Genomic DNA, 13,810 nt, shown 5'->3' with positions numbered 1-13,810 from the left:
GCAGCAGGCACTGCAGCAGGAATGGGACTGGTAGGCTCAGCCTCTGGGCTTTGCAGAAGATTCTTTACATTAGGCATAAACAGGGGTAGTTTTGCAGGGAGAGGACACAGGAACTGCTTGAGCTTCTCACAATCAGAAGACAAAAACGAAGGACATTTTGGGTGATTGCCAGTAAAATCGGTTCTAATTTTCTGCTTCAGCACTGAACTAGCACTGCTTGCACTTAGGCTGAGAGAAGGGTGGGATGGGGTGGGACAGAGTCCTCTGATGTTGCTCTACCCGCCCTGTGAATGCCACCTCTCTTTCATGCAGTCAGCCAGCTGGTGTGGGTTGGGTTATTTTTTTTTCCTCCAGCTGCAATACATCTCTGCATATTACATTGAAGTATTCCTTGAACAAAAGCAGAACAATTTCAGTCATGGCTAGATCCTAAAGGAAACCAAAAATATTCTGGTTTAACTTCTGTCACATCATGATACAGTATGTGGAGCAGCAATAGGAAAAATCTCTTCCACCTCCTCTGCGTTTCACCTCCTGAAAGACTAGCTACTGTCTACCCCATGCAGAACGTTATTTTTTTTGCCCTCATACCTCCTTTTTTTCTTCTGATAATTTTTAAAAGCTCATTAAAACTGCTTCTTCCTTTCCACAGTCCATTTCACAGGGCTCTGATGTTTACACATTATAGGGCTTTCCTTTTGTCTACAACAGGTTGGTTTTACTTTCTACTCCCATTGTTCCCAAGCCTGCATTAATGAGACACTGTAGGAGAAATGCTACTGGGTGCTGGCAGGTTGCCTGAGAGGTAGAAAGTAGTACCATCTACTGGAACAAATAAAATTCAAAGAAATCCCAAGACTTACAGAGTGCCAAAATACTATTTTTTTCATAGTTAAATAGGATAATTCTTGCTTACAGAAAGCTACCTATGTACTTTTCAGAATAGATAGATGTACTAAACTTCTTTGAAAAACAGGAAGAACAAAGCAGAGTATCCATCTGCCCAGCCTCTCACCAGTAACCCTTCCTGCTCCAAAGGTGGGAATGGCTGCTGTGAATACATTAAGCATGGCTAGGAAAAGGTAACCACAACAACTCCAAGTGGCAGAACAAACAGGGTATATTTGGTGCTTCTTCTGTGTTGTGTAGAATTTTATTCTCTCTTTTATTTTCCTTTGTGTGGAATACGCATCACGTTTAACACTTGCACTGAGTAGCAGTCAGTTGTCCCTCCACTCTGAAAAGGAAGATGATGTCTGTTCTCACTTACAGTGGAGATGGTCTGGAGAGAAGCAATGCAGTGCCCGGGGCAGTACACCTTGAGATGCTCTTTCCCCTATTCTTCATGTACTTAGGAGCCACAAGTCATCTAAGATAAGCCTGGCTGGTGTGAGGCCATGTCCAGCCACCTCACAGGTGTGGTGGAGCAAACATATTCAAGCTATTCCATCAAGTATTCCGTGGGGGGATGTAGCTGTGCATTTTAAGCAAATAGGTAATTCAAGATAATTGATTCCTCACAACAACAGGAGCACATGGCTTTCTCTTCACCACACATGAACTGATACGTGGGTAATTGGTTTCTCTTTGCCTGATATATATAGCCCATGTATTGATTATAAGTAGTTGTTGAAACTGTTTGCGGCCCTGGAAAAATAATGTGCTTCCACTGTTGGTGTTTATTGTTTGATGAAGGATACATAATTTCGCTTGAGGAGTTTATTTCTGGAGTCCAGAGAACAGCTTAATCACTTTAGAAGACTGATTTATGAAACTGCTGGAGAATATCACAGGCCGTAATGGAACCTAACATGTGTACAGTGTGGCTCATAAAACCAAACAGTATTTAAGCATAAAAAATGAGAAAATTATTTGATAGTATATCTATTATTTTTAAAAAATCAGATAGGAAATCAAGATGTATTAGAAAAAATGGTAATCTATTCTTTCTTATTTTATTTGGAAACTATAAATTGGTGGTAAAATGAATTAGCTGTAATATCTATTGATTTTAAAGTCAACCGAGACTTTTAAAATCTAAAAATTAAATGGTTATTCACTCAAATGCCATTCATTCTCATAAAGATAAAGCAAACCATCAGTTCATCTGAGTGGGGATTTCCTACTACTTGTTCGGAAATAGTGTATGAAGGCATTTTCAAAACTAAACTTTTTCTTTTGAAACAACATTATTATTAAAAATTACCAAGATATTAAAGAAAAAGGACTCTGCGCTGCAAAAGAGATTTCACTTTGGTGACATTTCTGTATGGAATGTAGGGCCAAGCACAACAGATATGCTTAGGTCCTGTGTGTAGGTACATAGAGATGCTGCTGAGTGGTTGCAGGCTGCTCTTGTGGCACTCCTCTCCCTCACACACCGTGCAAGGAGGACTGTAAATACCCAGATTTTACCTGGGGAATATAGATTAATCCTGTTGGGTCTCCACTTTCATATTTTAGGATCTCAGAGTGCTAGAAAAAGTATATGAAACCACTGGGTGTATGCAGCCACTTTCTTTAGTATTACAAACCTTATGGCAAACATGGTAGTGACAGTGGTGAGCAGCCAGTATTTCTTTCTCATTGGGGTTCTTCAGGTTCTTGTTGATGAGCATAAACACACATTAAAAAGGAAACAAAGTCATTGTGCACTTTGGTCACACAGAAAGGCAACAACAGTCTTAAGTCACACATCCACGGGGCTGGATGCTCTGAACTCCTGGGCTCTCAGTAAGGTGGATTGTATCCTCAAGCAGATTGCTTAAACTCTTTGCTCTGATCTATAGTTTATACACCAGTAAAATGGGGGTTAGTAGATTCATAATTAGGTTACAGAGGTGCTTTCAGGAGGTCATTGCTGGATGTTCTGTTGTTTCCATATTCTGTGTAATGTGGTATTATTTGGAGTTATTGTGCAATTCTTGATAGTTATTGAAGGTAAGATTACTACTTTTTTTTGGATGTATCAATGAAATTAGATCCACAATTTCTATACTGATAAATGCAGGTTTCAAAAAGTGCCAGTTCACAAGAGAATTTTGTTCTATCTTTTCATACAATTTATCTTATGGGTTCTGATAGTGTCCTAAAATCCTGCTGTTGAAAATATAGGAAAAAGCAAATAAAACAAGTGTCGTAAGAGAAGCTGGAGTTGACCTAATCCAAATGCCAGCAACTAACATACCGACTGCTAATATCAAACTGTAATACTGTGCTTGTAAGGAGCTTTAGGCAGTAGTGTCACATGTTATAAACCTCAGGCAAACTTTCCAGCTTGCTCCTGTCCATGCCATTCCACTTGACGGCACTTCGAGACTTCATTCTCTCGAGTCATGATTGACTTGTTTAGGATGGCATATAGGCTGATGCCTTACACTTCAGAATTTATACTTTAATGCAGCAATTTATCAGTGTCTGAAATGTCTGTGCTCTGAAATGAACTGAATAATCAGTCTGAGAGAGCGCAGGAGAAATAGGCATCACTTCTACTTGTCTGGGACAGTCTCCAACGTCTGGAATCATCAAACACAACAACAGTGTTTCTGATAGCTGTCTGGCGAGATGAACAAATTGTATATGAACTAGAGATAGATGGTTCAGCTCTGGAGAAAAGCATATGGAAGCAGTGAAGTGTATCAGGAAAGCTGCACCGATTCGTCCTGTTGCACTTGCTCCTTTCCCTTGGGAGGATGGGTGATCTTGCTCTGCACCTTCTGCGCGACAGAGCTCGGCACTGCAGACACCCAGTGCTGACTCTGTCCTGCTCATCTCACCTGTACTGTATGCTTTGCATCGAAACAGCTCCGAGAACTTTGCAATAATAATCTGTATAACTCAAAGTCACCAGGCATTACCAATTATGAATTTGTCAGGATTGTAAGGATGAATTTGACCGCTTAAATAGTGAACATAAGCACACATTAGTGAGGGGTTAAAGATGGGTGGCTTTTTGGATGGGCCCATTAGGTAGAGAGAAACCTGACCACGTGCCATCATCTCGCTTTTTGGTACTCAACCTGGTGTTGGTCAGGGTAGACAATTCTGTTGTCTGCCTGGGATGACCGACTGTGTGAATGGCTGAGTCCATTGCTACCGCACCTGGAACCGCTGAGATCTCCAATGCCTTGGCTCAGCTGCTACTGACCACTTCGATTCTCACACCCAAACATCCCTTGGACTTTCTGACCCAGAGGGTGAGAGTAAGTATTTTCAGAGTATTCCTACGACAGAGGAAAGGAGGGTATGTGTTCATGCGTGCCGTGTCAGCCACCTGAACAGTCTTGAGAGTTCCAACCTACCAAGCAGAGCTTCCAGCCTAGTCCTAAGAGATAGTCTTCTCTTTCAATTCATGCACATCAACACCCACTCCAGCTCCACTGCGGCCAGTTTCAAGGCGAACCACCTCTGCTAAATGGGAGATGTGCTGCAGCCAACATCTGTTCAGTCAGGTTGTAGGGTTCCCAGCACAAGGCTACAGACCCCCGTGTGCAGCAAAGAGGCATTGGTCCCAGGAGTGAATAATGAATACAATCCTCTCTGGATTTTGCTCCCTAAGAGTAAAATGAAGATTTTATCTGTGTAGTAGGCACGTTGTGAAAATATCTGTATTGTGTATCATCCAACATGCCAATACTGTGGTAGTCTTCACGAAGCAGAAGCAATGCTACTTCTGATTTTATTCAGGATCTTCCTAGGTCTTTGTGACCTCAAGTAATTACTGACAAGCAGGATAACATGGCAGCTTTAGGCCTTTAAGAGAGTTTTTAGTAGCTAATCTCGCCACTAACTGGTATCTCATTCCTCTCTCCTGGAATTACACTGATCCAGGCTCAAAGTGAACAGAATTGGCTATAATCTCATGACTACGTCAGATGCGATTATAGGTTATAAATAACTTACTAAAGGGTTATCACAGCCCCTCTAGGCTGATGGACAGAAGAGATAATGACTAACAGTAGCTGGGAAAGAATATGATTTCTTATTTTAAATGAGTAAAATCCAAAGAGAAAATTTAGAGTAAATGAATGCATTTGTGATGGATGTGCAAGTGAACCCTCGTGGGGACATAAACCCAAAGTTGTTAGTTGCATATCAGTTGCCAGGTGATTGGAAAATGGATGTAAATATTTGACAGTGGTGCGGTGCAAGTGCTGCTAAGTGTCAGTTTCTAGGACTTGGGCACTCGCCAGTTGTTTGAAACAAATCATTTGCATGTGAAGGCAAGCAAAAGTGGGGAGAATTTGACAGGATTCAGTAGGATGAAAATTAAGCATCTCAGTCATCAGCTTCAGTTTTCCTTATGACACTAATTTTTTTGTGACAAGCTTAGGTATAGGAGCTATCCCTTCCCTGCCATCTGTGGAGATTATACCTCCTTCTGTCAGAAGCTTAATCTGAGTTTTACAAAGCTTCAGATAAGTAATTGCAAGTGTTTTGGGCTAGATTCTGACAAATAACCCATACAACTATCTACAGAAATAACTAAGGAGTTTTCCATTTTGTGGAAGTATCATTCCTGTTCAGTAGTGGAGGAAGCAGTAGGTGCCACTTTGGTTATTGTATGAATATCTCTTGCCAATACAATAGTGAAGGAGGATGTACTGCAGACCTAGACAACTCCTATAAAGTCCTTTCTGCTAATTGAAAAGTGATCCACAGTGACTATAGGATTAGGAATATGTGCTAGTTTTGTCCTGAAATAAAAGTAAATCAATGGCTTGGTTACAAGTGTAATTGATGTTAGAACAAAAATTGAAGATGGAAAGAAAGCTAAGACTATTGCCAGGATATTTCTTAGATTTTAGAACAGCTGTTTGGTTGGGTTTTTTTTCTTCTCTAAAGGTTTTTCTCTAGTTTCCTTTTGGTTTTGGCATAATGTTTGTAGATTGCACAATGTTCCCAAGCATCTATAATGAAAAAGTAATCAATAAATTAATACTGGGGCTCCCAAGAACCAACAAGGTCATACCATTTAAAATTCTATGTAGTCTGTATAAATACATTTTACATAGTTATATCTAAGGTGCCAGCCAGGTTTCACTGGGACTGAAATAAGCCGGTAGAAATGCTGTTCAATTGGACAGAGTGTTTTTGAATACGAGTGTGGTCACTTGGAAGACCTCCCAGGCTGATGGTGTCCTTATAATATTATATTCATGCTTCTAGTGTTTTACATTTTTTAGTGTAAAAACTGTAAAACTGCTAGAAGTTCACACCCTAGTCTTGCTAATCTTCTTATATCTGCGGTGATATTTCTTGCTACCTGCTAATCACATTATCTCTGCAAAGAATCAGGTAAAATAATGGGTAGAACCTTTTTCTTCAGTAGATGAGAGTGACTGGTATGAAAATTCACCCATCCTGGCTTTTATACATGCCTGGGGAGACAAGCATTTCTCTTTGTGGACATTTTCTGTGTCCATCTCATTTAGCAGAATTTTATTATAATACATTCCCGGAGGAATCAACATGCAAATAATGGATCAGACCCAAATTATTATAATAACCACGTGATTCCCCCTTCGCACCCCTTGAAATTTTATCGTCTTCTAAAAGAAAACATCACTTGACTCACAACATGTTCAGAACAACAGAAATTCACAATACAAGCAAAACTACTTGCAGAGTAATTTATTTTTTTCCCCACCCTGAATGGATAGTTTTTACTTACCTCCCTCTCCATGGCTTCTTCCATGATCAGCTGTTGTGTTTTGGAGGTTTCCTTAGTTATAATCCACAAAACCATTCCAATAGAAGGACAGTTCTACTCTACCAAGCCTGGCAAAAGAAAAGATATTAAATGAATGTTTTATTGATCCTACAACTCTCCAATACTGTCATACTGAAAGTAGCTTCCAGGTGGGCAAGATTTTGTCTACAGTACTCTGGGAAATTTACTACACAATTTGTTTACAGCCATGTTTTATGCGATGACCAAGCAATTATTTCTCTTTCTGGAGCCTGGGCTAGGTTTTCCTTTGTCAGTCAATGATCATTGCAAATCAGTGATGTATGCATTTCAGCATAACTTAAATAATACTTGTTTTTAAAAAGATATTTTAAAAATAGAATTAAAAAAACATAATTATCCTTCATTACTACCAGATACATGCTGTCACAAAAGGTAAAGAAATGCAGGAATGTTGCCTTCACTTGCACTGGTAGTGATCATGCTAATTTGGTCTTTTTCTGTGCAGCATATGCGTGAGTATGCAAGGGTGCACTTGTAGCCCCTCTGGACACACACTGGGAGCCTGGCAGCTTGGTACATTGCCTCTTTCCATCATTTCGTTATGTGACATGTGCCTTCTCAAAATCATTATATTTGCAGCAAATCACGGTACCAGTTGGCTTTGTATTTCACTGTGAAAGATGTAACTTTAAAATTATGCATCCTCTTGAAAAAAATACTCCTTCCAGACAGCCTGTTTGCAGCTAGAGCCTTTCAGTGAGAGGCCTGCTAACTTCATTTGCTACTATCTGCTTTTACACAAGTGATGGGCTATAGGCTCATTAACAAAGTCAATTTTAGGGAGGATTTTAGGCCCCTATTTTTTTTTTTTTCCCTAGCAAGTTTATATAGGCAATGCATTTTGATTATCAGCATATGCAGCTGTTTCAATAATAATTATTCCCTCAGAGAATTTATTTAATATTTGTCCATTTTCTGCTCATAGTCAAAGAAGCTAGTGTTTTGTGGACAGTCTGGTTTACCAGGTCAATTTTGCATTACAATTATCTTTTAAATAAAACAGATGGCATCACAAAACAACTTCCTGGGAACATACATGTCTTGTATAATTACCTCTGAGTAAACTTATGCTGTGAACGTAAATCTAAACTGCAGTGTTGTTTGATACAGTTAGAAATCTTTCTAAATAGTTTTAATATTTATAGCAGTTCTTAAAAAGGGAAGTCCAGCAGTTTTAGTGAGGCTTGTCTTGTATAGCTTATTTACCCCACAGGCAGTGACTACCTCTACGCTTTTATCAGGTGAAAAAATATTTTCCTGAAGGAAGTGAACCCATTGTACTCTATACTATACAGCTTACATAGAAGCTCATAGTGTGCAAACCAGCATACAGTTGCATTAGCAGCACATTTCAGACACTGCTCATCACAGACCAACTCTGAGGCAAGCAGCTTGTGGCCCCAAGGCAGTAGGACAGGCGTAAAACTTTCCTGTTCTGAGCACAAGCTGCAAGAGTTTGTGAGCTACTGACCATTTACTCTGCCAAAAGCAGTAATCGGATTTTTTTTTTTTTAAAAAAAGGATCTAATTAACACTTGTTTTATGCTTTGTCTGGAAGTCATGACTTACCTAGGGAGAAATGAACATAGCAGAGTGCAGTCACCTCCAATCACTAGGATGACTCCAAAGTTAGGTCCCTCCAGGTGCTCCTCTCTCTGCAAGGCTCCCACCCTTGCCACCGGTCAGAATATCTTTTATATCCTCACTAGGCAAAAGATTTCACTGGAACTGCCCCCGGTTGCTGGTCTTTGACGGACAGCAGGACAACCCTTGGCACAGCTGAGGATGATTTGCCTTCAGATCCCCGTGACGTTCCTGCAGCAGATGAGTCGCCTGCTTCGCAAGCGCTGCAGTCTGATGGGATTACATGCCTAGCTCCTGCCTGCACTTTGCTCTCGGACAGCTTCTGCTAAAACTGCAGGTATCACCTGGCTGATTTAGGCTTTCTGCTCTTTGCCACTGTCTATCTCACTTTTTTTTTGAGCGCAGAGCTCATTGAAGATGCGTGGCAGGGTGTCCCTTTCACGATGGGCTCCCAGCTGAAAATCTCCCTCACTCTCATGTTCAGAAAGCCGTGAAAATTCTCCTGGAGTTCATCCATGTTTTTGTAGTATCTGCCGTTCCTCAGTGCCTGCCTGCACGTCTGTGCAGAGGTGACTTTGTGCCCCAGGTGAGGAGGGGCTTCTCTGCCAGGCTAATTTCTGGTAGCCTGGCCAGGTGTTACAGCAAGTGTGACCTGTAAGTTTAAAGCCAGCGATGATTTTGCTCATTTAAACCTTTTTTACACAGTTTGGCTCTATGTGTGTCTAAGTGTACATATGCAGACTCTCACTTCCAAAGACAGGCAGAGGCTGCATCACAGCTTTCCCTCATTTGATTACGTGGCTTGCCGCTGCCGCTAATGGATTACATTTGCAGCTATTACCAGCCGCTCTTCGTTATAATTTAGTCTTGTTAGATGCTTGCTATGATGTAGGCAGAAAACAAAACAAAAGAAGACAATTTGTTATCAGATCATAATATTCTTGCCTCATAAACCCTTTCCGATTATTACCTTTAAGTTAGTCGATAATGTGTTCTGATGCTATAATGTAAGTGGAAATGTGGCATCCAGAGTAATACGAGACAGTACACGTGTACAGCAGACATTGTCTCATCTCTAAAACATCACTGTATCCCTCCTGTGAGAAAGAGAAGTTAATTTTCATACAAACTCAAAGAAACTCTCTGATTCTTGTCAAGCTTTGAGCATTTTAATGCATTTGAATTTATCTTGGCACTGCTTCTGCCTTAATAAAAGACACACTTTTCTGCAAGATAGGCAGATCTGGAAGGCTGGTACTCCTGGCTGTATATTTCCTTCAAAGTTAAGGTTATGTGTCCTGGTGAGAGTAAACAGATTTTGCATAGAATTAAAGGTTGTTTAGGCAAATGTATAAAATAATGTAATAACTAACAGTAACTAACAGGGCCTGGTAAACTAAACTGTAAGGTGGTGGGATCCAGTGTCATTATAAAATGACCTCTGAGATGGGAGGTTGGGTCACTAGGTAACATGCTAGGGTAAAGTAGGGTTTGACCTCCAGAGGCTAAAAAAAAAAAAAAAAAGTCAAATCTTGAGTTCATAGCAAGTTACCAGGGAAGAGTTCAGGCATAAAGCACTGAGCAGTATTTATGTTGGGATCCTAAAGCAGGTTTTGGGCTATTATTAGCTTTGGCTGGAATGAAGGTGAGGAGTCAGACTGAATAAAACCGTGATTTATGCAAACCTAAAAAATAATCCTAAACTCCACTATAATCCTAGTTGTAGTTTCTAACTGGCCTAGAAGAGGTATGGGGCAAAACAATGTCTGGGGAAAAGAAGTGGGGTGCAAAGGCTGGAGCTAGTTTTGGGGCTCAAGTTTACGGAGCTTTGGTGTAAAGGAGAGTGTCTGCAAGGGAAAACAGAGCTGCCGTCCTGTGTTTTGGCTGGCAGGTCAATGGCAGGCTAGGAAATTCCACCACAAGAGGATGGAGGTGAGATTGGGATATACGTTGAGTTGAGGCGAAGCTGATGACTTGTTTCAGACTGACTTAAGGAATGATGCCAAATTCAGTTTCTGAGCCACCTTTTGCTCTGGGGCTTAAATGCAAGGTTGGGGAAAAGATTAGTATCGTGTGTGTGTGTGTGTGTACAAGCTGGGATTTGCTTCTGCTAGTACCAGTAAGCGTTGCTGACAAGTTGGTTATACAGAGGTGGCCAGGCTATGTTGAGTGTCAGTGCCAGTTTGTGTCATCGTGATGTTCGTACGCGTGGGACTGGGCAGTGTCACTAGGCTAGGGGAAACGTTAGGCTTGTACTTGGAATTAGAGTGAGTCTGCAAAAGAAAGGGTAGAAAAATTCAGATGCAAGCCTGTTTAAACTGACGTGAACTGTCTTGCAAAAATGTATCAATAGGAGTTAGCAGTGATGGGTATTTTTCGGGATGCTGAGTTAGAACTGCAGGTTCTCTTAAAATATAATTTTCTTTGAATTTACTTGGATCTTGGCAAATATAGCAGCAGGCCAGATGCTACCGATGTGCACTGAACACACTGACCTTTCATCAGTTTGCCTGTGTGTCAAGCATTGTATCCTTCTGGGCCCTGGGGAATCCCAGGGTGCTGGAAGCAAACCCGAGTAAAAGTATAAAAAAATCAATACTCTTGATTTCAAAGAAGAGCAAAGACATGAGTCAGTCACAGAGATGTCATTCCTTACTACCCTCCCTGTCATGTTCAGCCATAATTTCATTGGAAATCAATTTTAAGTGCTATCCTAGTTGGAGCTTCTTCTGACTATATTTTTCCCAAGTCCTTTGATTTTCTTTTTTCATGCAAGCTTTAAAAAAAAGAACAAAGTTGGTGGCTGACCAGTGGCAACTGATGTGCTAATTGAATGCCTAGCTTTGGGAGGAAGCAACTAGGGAAAAAATTGCATCTAACTATTGCCTGATCACTGGAGAAACTGTCCAGCCTGCTGGCATCTGGCAGTGGAGCTGCGCAACCCTTGGGGAATAGCTGTTTCTCATAGTATGTCTAAAACTGAAAAAAAAAGCAATGCCAAATTCTGTTGTATATTACATATGTTCTATAAGTGTAAGCTTTGGTAGACTTTGGTCTATAATGCACCACTGATTACATGGTGAAGCAGGGTCTTGTGGCTGATTCAGGGAACTGAAAGTCAAAAGGTCAAAGTTTCCATCTTTACCATGGGCTTCCTGAGGAACTTTGGACAAGTTGTTATATTTGTGTCTCAATGTTCCAAACTACAGAATAAAAATATTTAAACTATGAGGTAGATGTACCATTTTTTTTGTAAAGAGCATCTTAGAAATAAAACACGTCTTCTGGGTCTGCCTACATGTCGCATGCCTACATCCATCCAGGCTTGTGAGCCACGGCGTGAGATAGTTCCCTTTCTTACTTCAGAACAGGTACTTCTCCCTATTTTTACTTTGATGTGCACAGAGAAAAATAAAATGCATCAAAACAAATGCATATGATCTGCAGCAGTTTATATTAGACTGTGGATGTTTTGGGAAGCTGATGAGTCACTGAACTTGAGATGAGTGGATCTCTGTGGGTTAAGTTATTGTCTCCTATTGTCATATGCACATTGCAAATTATGTGAAGTACCTCTGCCTTAATTTGCTTTATCATTAATCATTACAAGTAAAAATTAAATATAGAAGGAGTTGTCATGCACATGGAGTGTAAAGTTTTATTGATAGACTGAGGGATGATGCCTATTTGGTGTTTACTTTTGCTAAGTAATATAAAGCCTGCTTGCCAAAGATGAGCCCCAACGGAATCACAGATCTACAGATTTGTGTTTTTAAAAGTATAATCAGTCAGAGTCCACTCTGTGGTCACTCATAGGTGAATTGAGAGAGAACAGTATTTGTTTCCTCAAGGACTTGTCAGGGAGAAGGACTATCAAAACCAGCCACGCTACTTTAAAGCACAGCAGAGGGCATACTGCTCGGGAGTAGGGCGTCAGGGAGAGAAGGAAGATGTTCTTAGACCAGTGCAATGAAGCACTGCTTCTCCACTGATCTTGACTATGTAACTAGAGGTTTGCTTTACACAGCACACGACGTTCTGTCTTTAAAACACTTTTTCAGCAGAGACTACTGAAGACTCGAGGCTCTTTGTTCATTTGAATAGTACAGAAATCATGAACATGTTCTGGAATTTGGTAATATAAGAAAACATTTTGAAGTTGTGCTTGCCCAGAAGAGATGATTTGGAAAAAAAAAAAAAAAAAAAAAATTAAACCTGACTACTTTACCTTCAGTGTTCAGGGAAAGAAAAGATAGTGTCTTAGGTGTTTAATATTAATATAGCCTAGATGGCACAAAAATAGTCTGAATGGCTTTTCTGGGATATTGTGAGGAGACAACCTCTTTGCCTTTACATCTCTGTGGAGGGCCAGATGAAGCTTAGAAGAACCCAACTGTCTGTGGGAGCAGAGCTCCAGGAAAGCTGAATTTTAAGGCAAGTTCAGTGATGAGTCTATGGACAATCTCCTTCTCCAGCTAGCTCGGCCAACTTCACCTGCTGGGATCTTTGAGGAAGGGAACGGTGCATTCAGCACCCGTCACAGCCCATGCTGCTGACCCCCCACCAGCAAGTGCACTGCCGAGGAAGCCCTCAAGGTGAGGATTGTTTTAACCAGCAGAATTGTCAAGGCAGCCTCATAGGATCTACGCCCACCACTTATTTTCTCTGCACAGGTCCATGCAGCAGTTGTACTTTCCAAACATAAGCACCAGTGAGTTTAAGCAGTTGTGTGTTTGCGTGTATACAGTTGTATACATTTCACTCTTGCAATGCTGTAAGTCAGTTTTGCGGGCTCAGATTTGACCACTGGTGAATGACGGCTGGGGTGGTCTCTACCTGCCAAAAAGTATGTAGAGCAAAGGATTATTTCAATGTTTTCGTATTTGCATGTTTTAACTGGGGCAGATGAAAATACATTGCTCCTTGTGAAATAAAAATTGTTCATGACAGGAGTACTAAAAAGCACAAGCGAGTACTTACCTGTTCCTACTGAAGAATATAATATAGGTCACCCTCTGTCATAAGGAAATCAAAATCTTGCAGGCAGAAAGGAAACAGTATTTAAAAAGGAGCTATCTCTACTTTTTCTTCATATCACTGAAGCGTACTGACAGAGAAGAGGTAGTATGATCTGTGACAGCGTAACAAGAACCAGTGGAATTAAATAAATTACACTGCTCCTGGAGCGGTTTTATTCCTCTCACCATACAGTCACTAGGGAAATTGAGGAATGATTACAGGCCAGGTGAACGGGAGGGTTTTCTAACACCTGTAGGAGGGGCAGAAAAGAAAATGAAGCCCAGTCAAAGTTACATTACAATTTTGCCATTGACAAAAGGTGCCTTTCATTTACACAGACATTGCTGCAAGTTCTCTGTGACTCAGCAAACTGAGGGGTTTGGCTGTCAGAATAAAATTGTCTCTCATGGCACAACTCCAGATTTCAGTGTGCTTTCACTTAGCGTTATCAGA

The 13,810-nt window shown here is 40.7% G+C and overlaps 1 protein-coding gene across 1 annotated transcript in view; it reads right to left on the bottom strand.

Moving 5' to 3' along the window:
* MFAP3L (microfibril associated protein 3 like) overlaps positions 1–8,418 on the bottom strand; it is a 42,288-nt gene extending 33,870 nt beyond the window's left edge. The window contains exons 1-2 of the mRNA XM_042807825.1: positions 8,324–8,418; positions 6,674–6,780 (exon numbers count right to left, since the gene is read on the bottom strand). The gene's annotated coding sequence lies outside the window, so the exon portion shown is untranslated. The remainder of the gene's footprint in view (positions 1–6,673; positions 6,781–8,323) is intronic.
* Between the last annotated feature and the right edge of the window lie 5,392 nt (positions 8,419–13,810).

Source organism: Tyto alba, unplaced genomic scaffold, assembly GCF_018691265.1.
Source record: "Tyto alba isolate M040663 unplaced genomic scaffold, T.alba_DEE_v4.0 Super-Scaffold_6, whole genome shotgun sequence".
Classification (NCBI taxonomy): Eukaryota; Metazoa; Chordata; class Aves; order Strigiformes; family Tytonidae; genus Tyto; species Tyto alba.
This window is presented reverse-complemented; position numbering and strand designations above follow the sequence as displayed.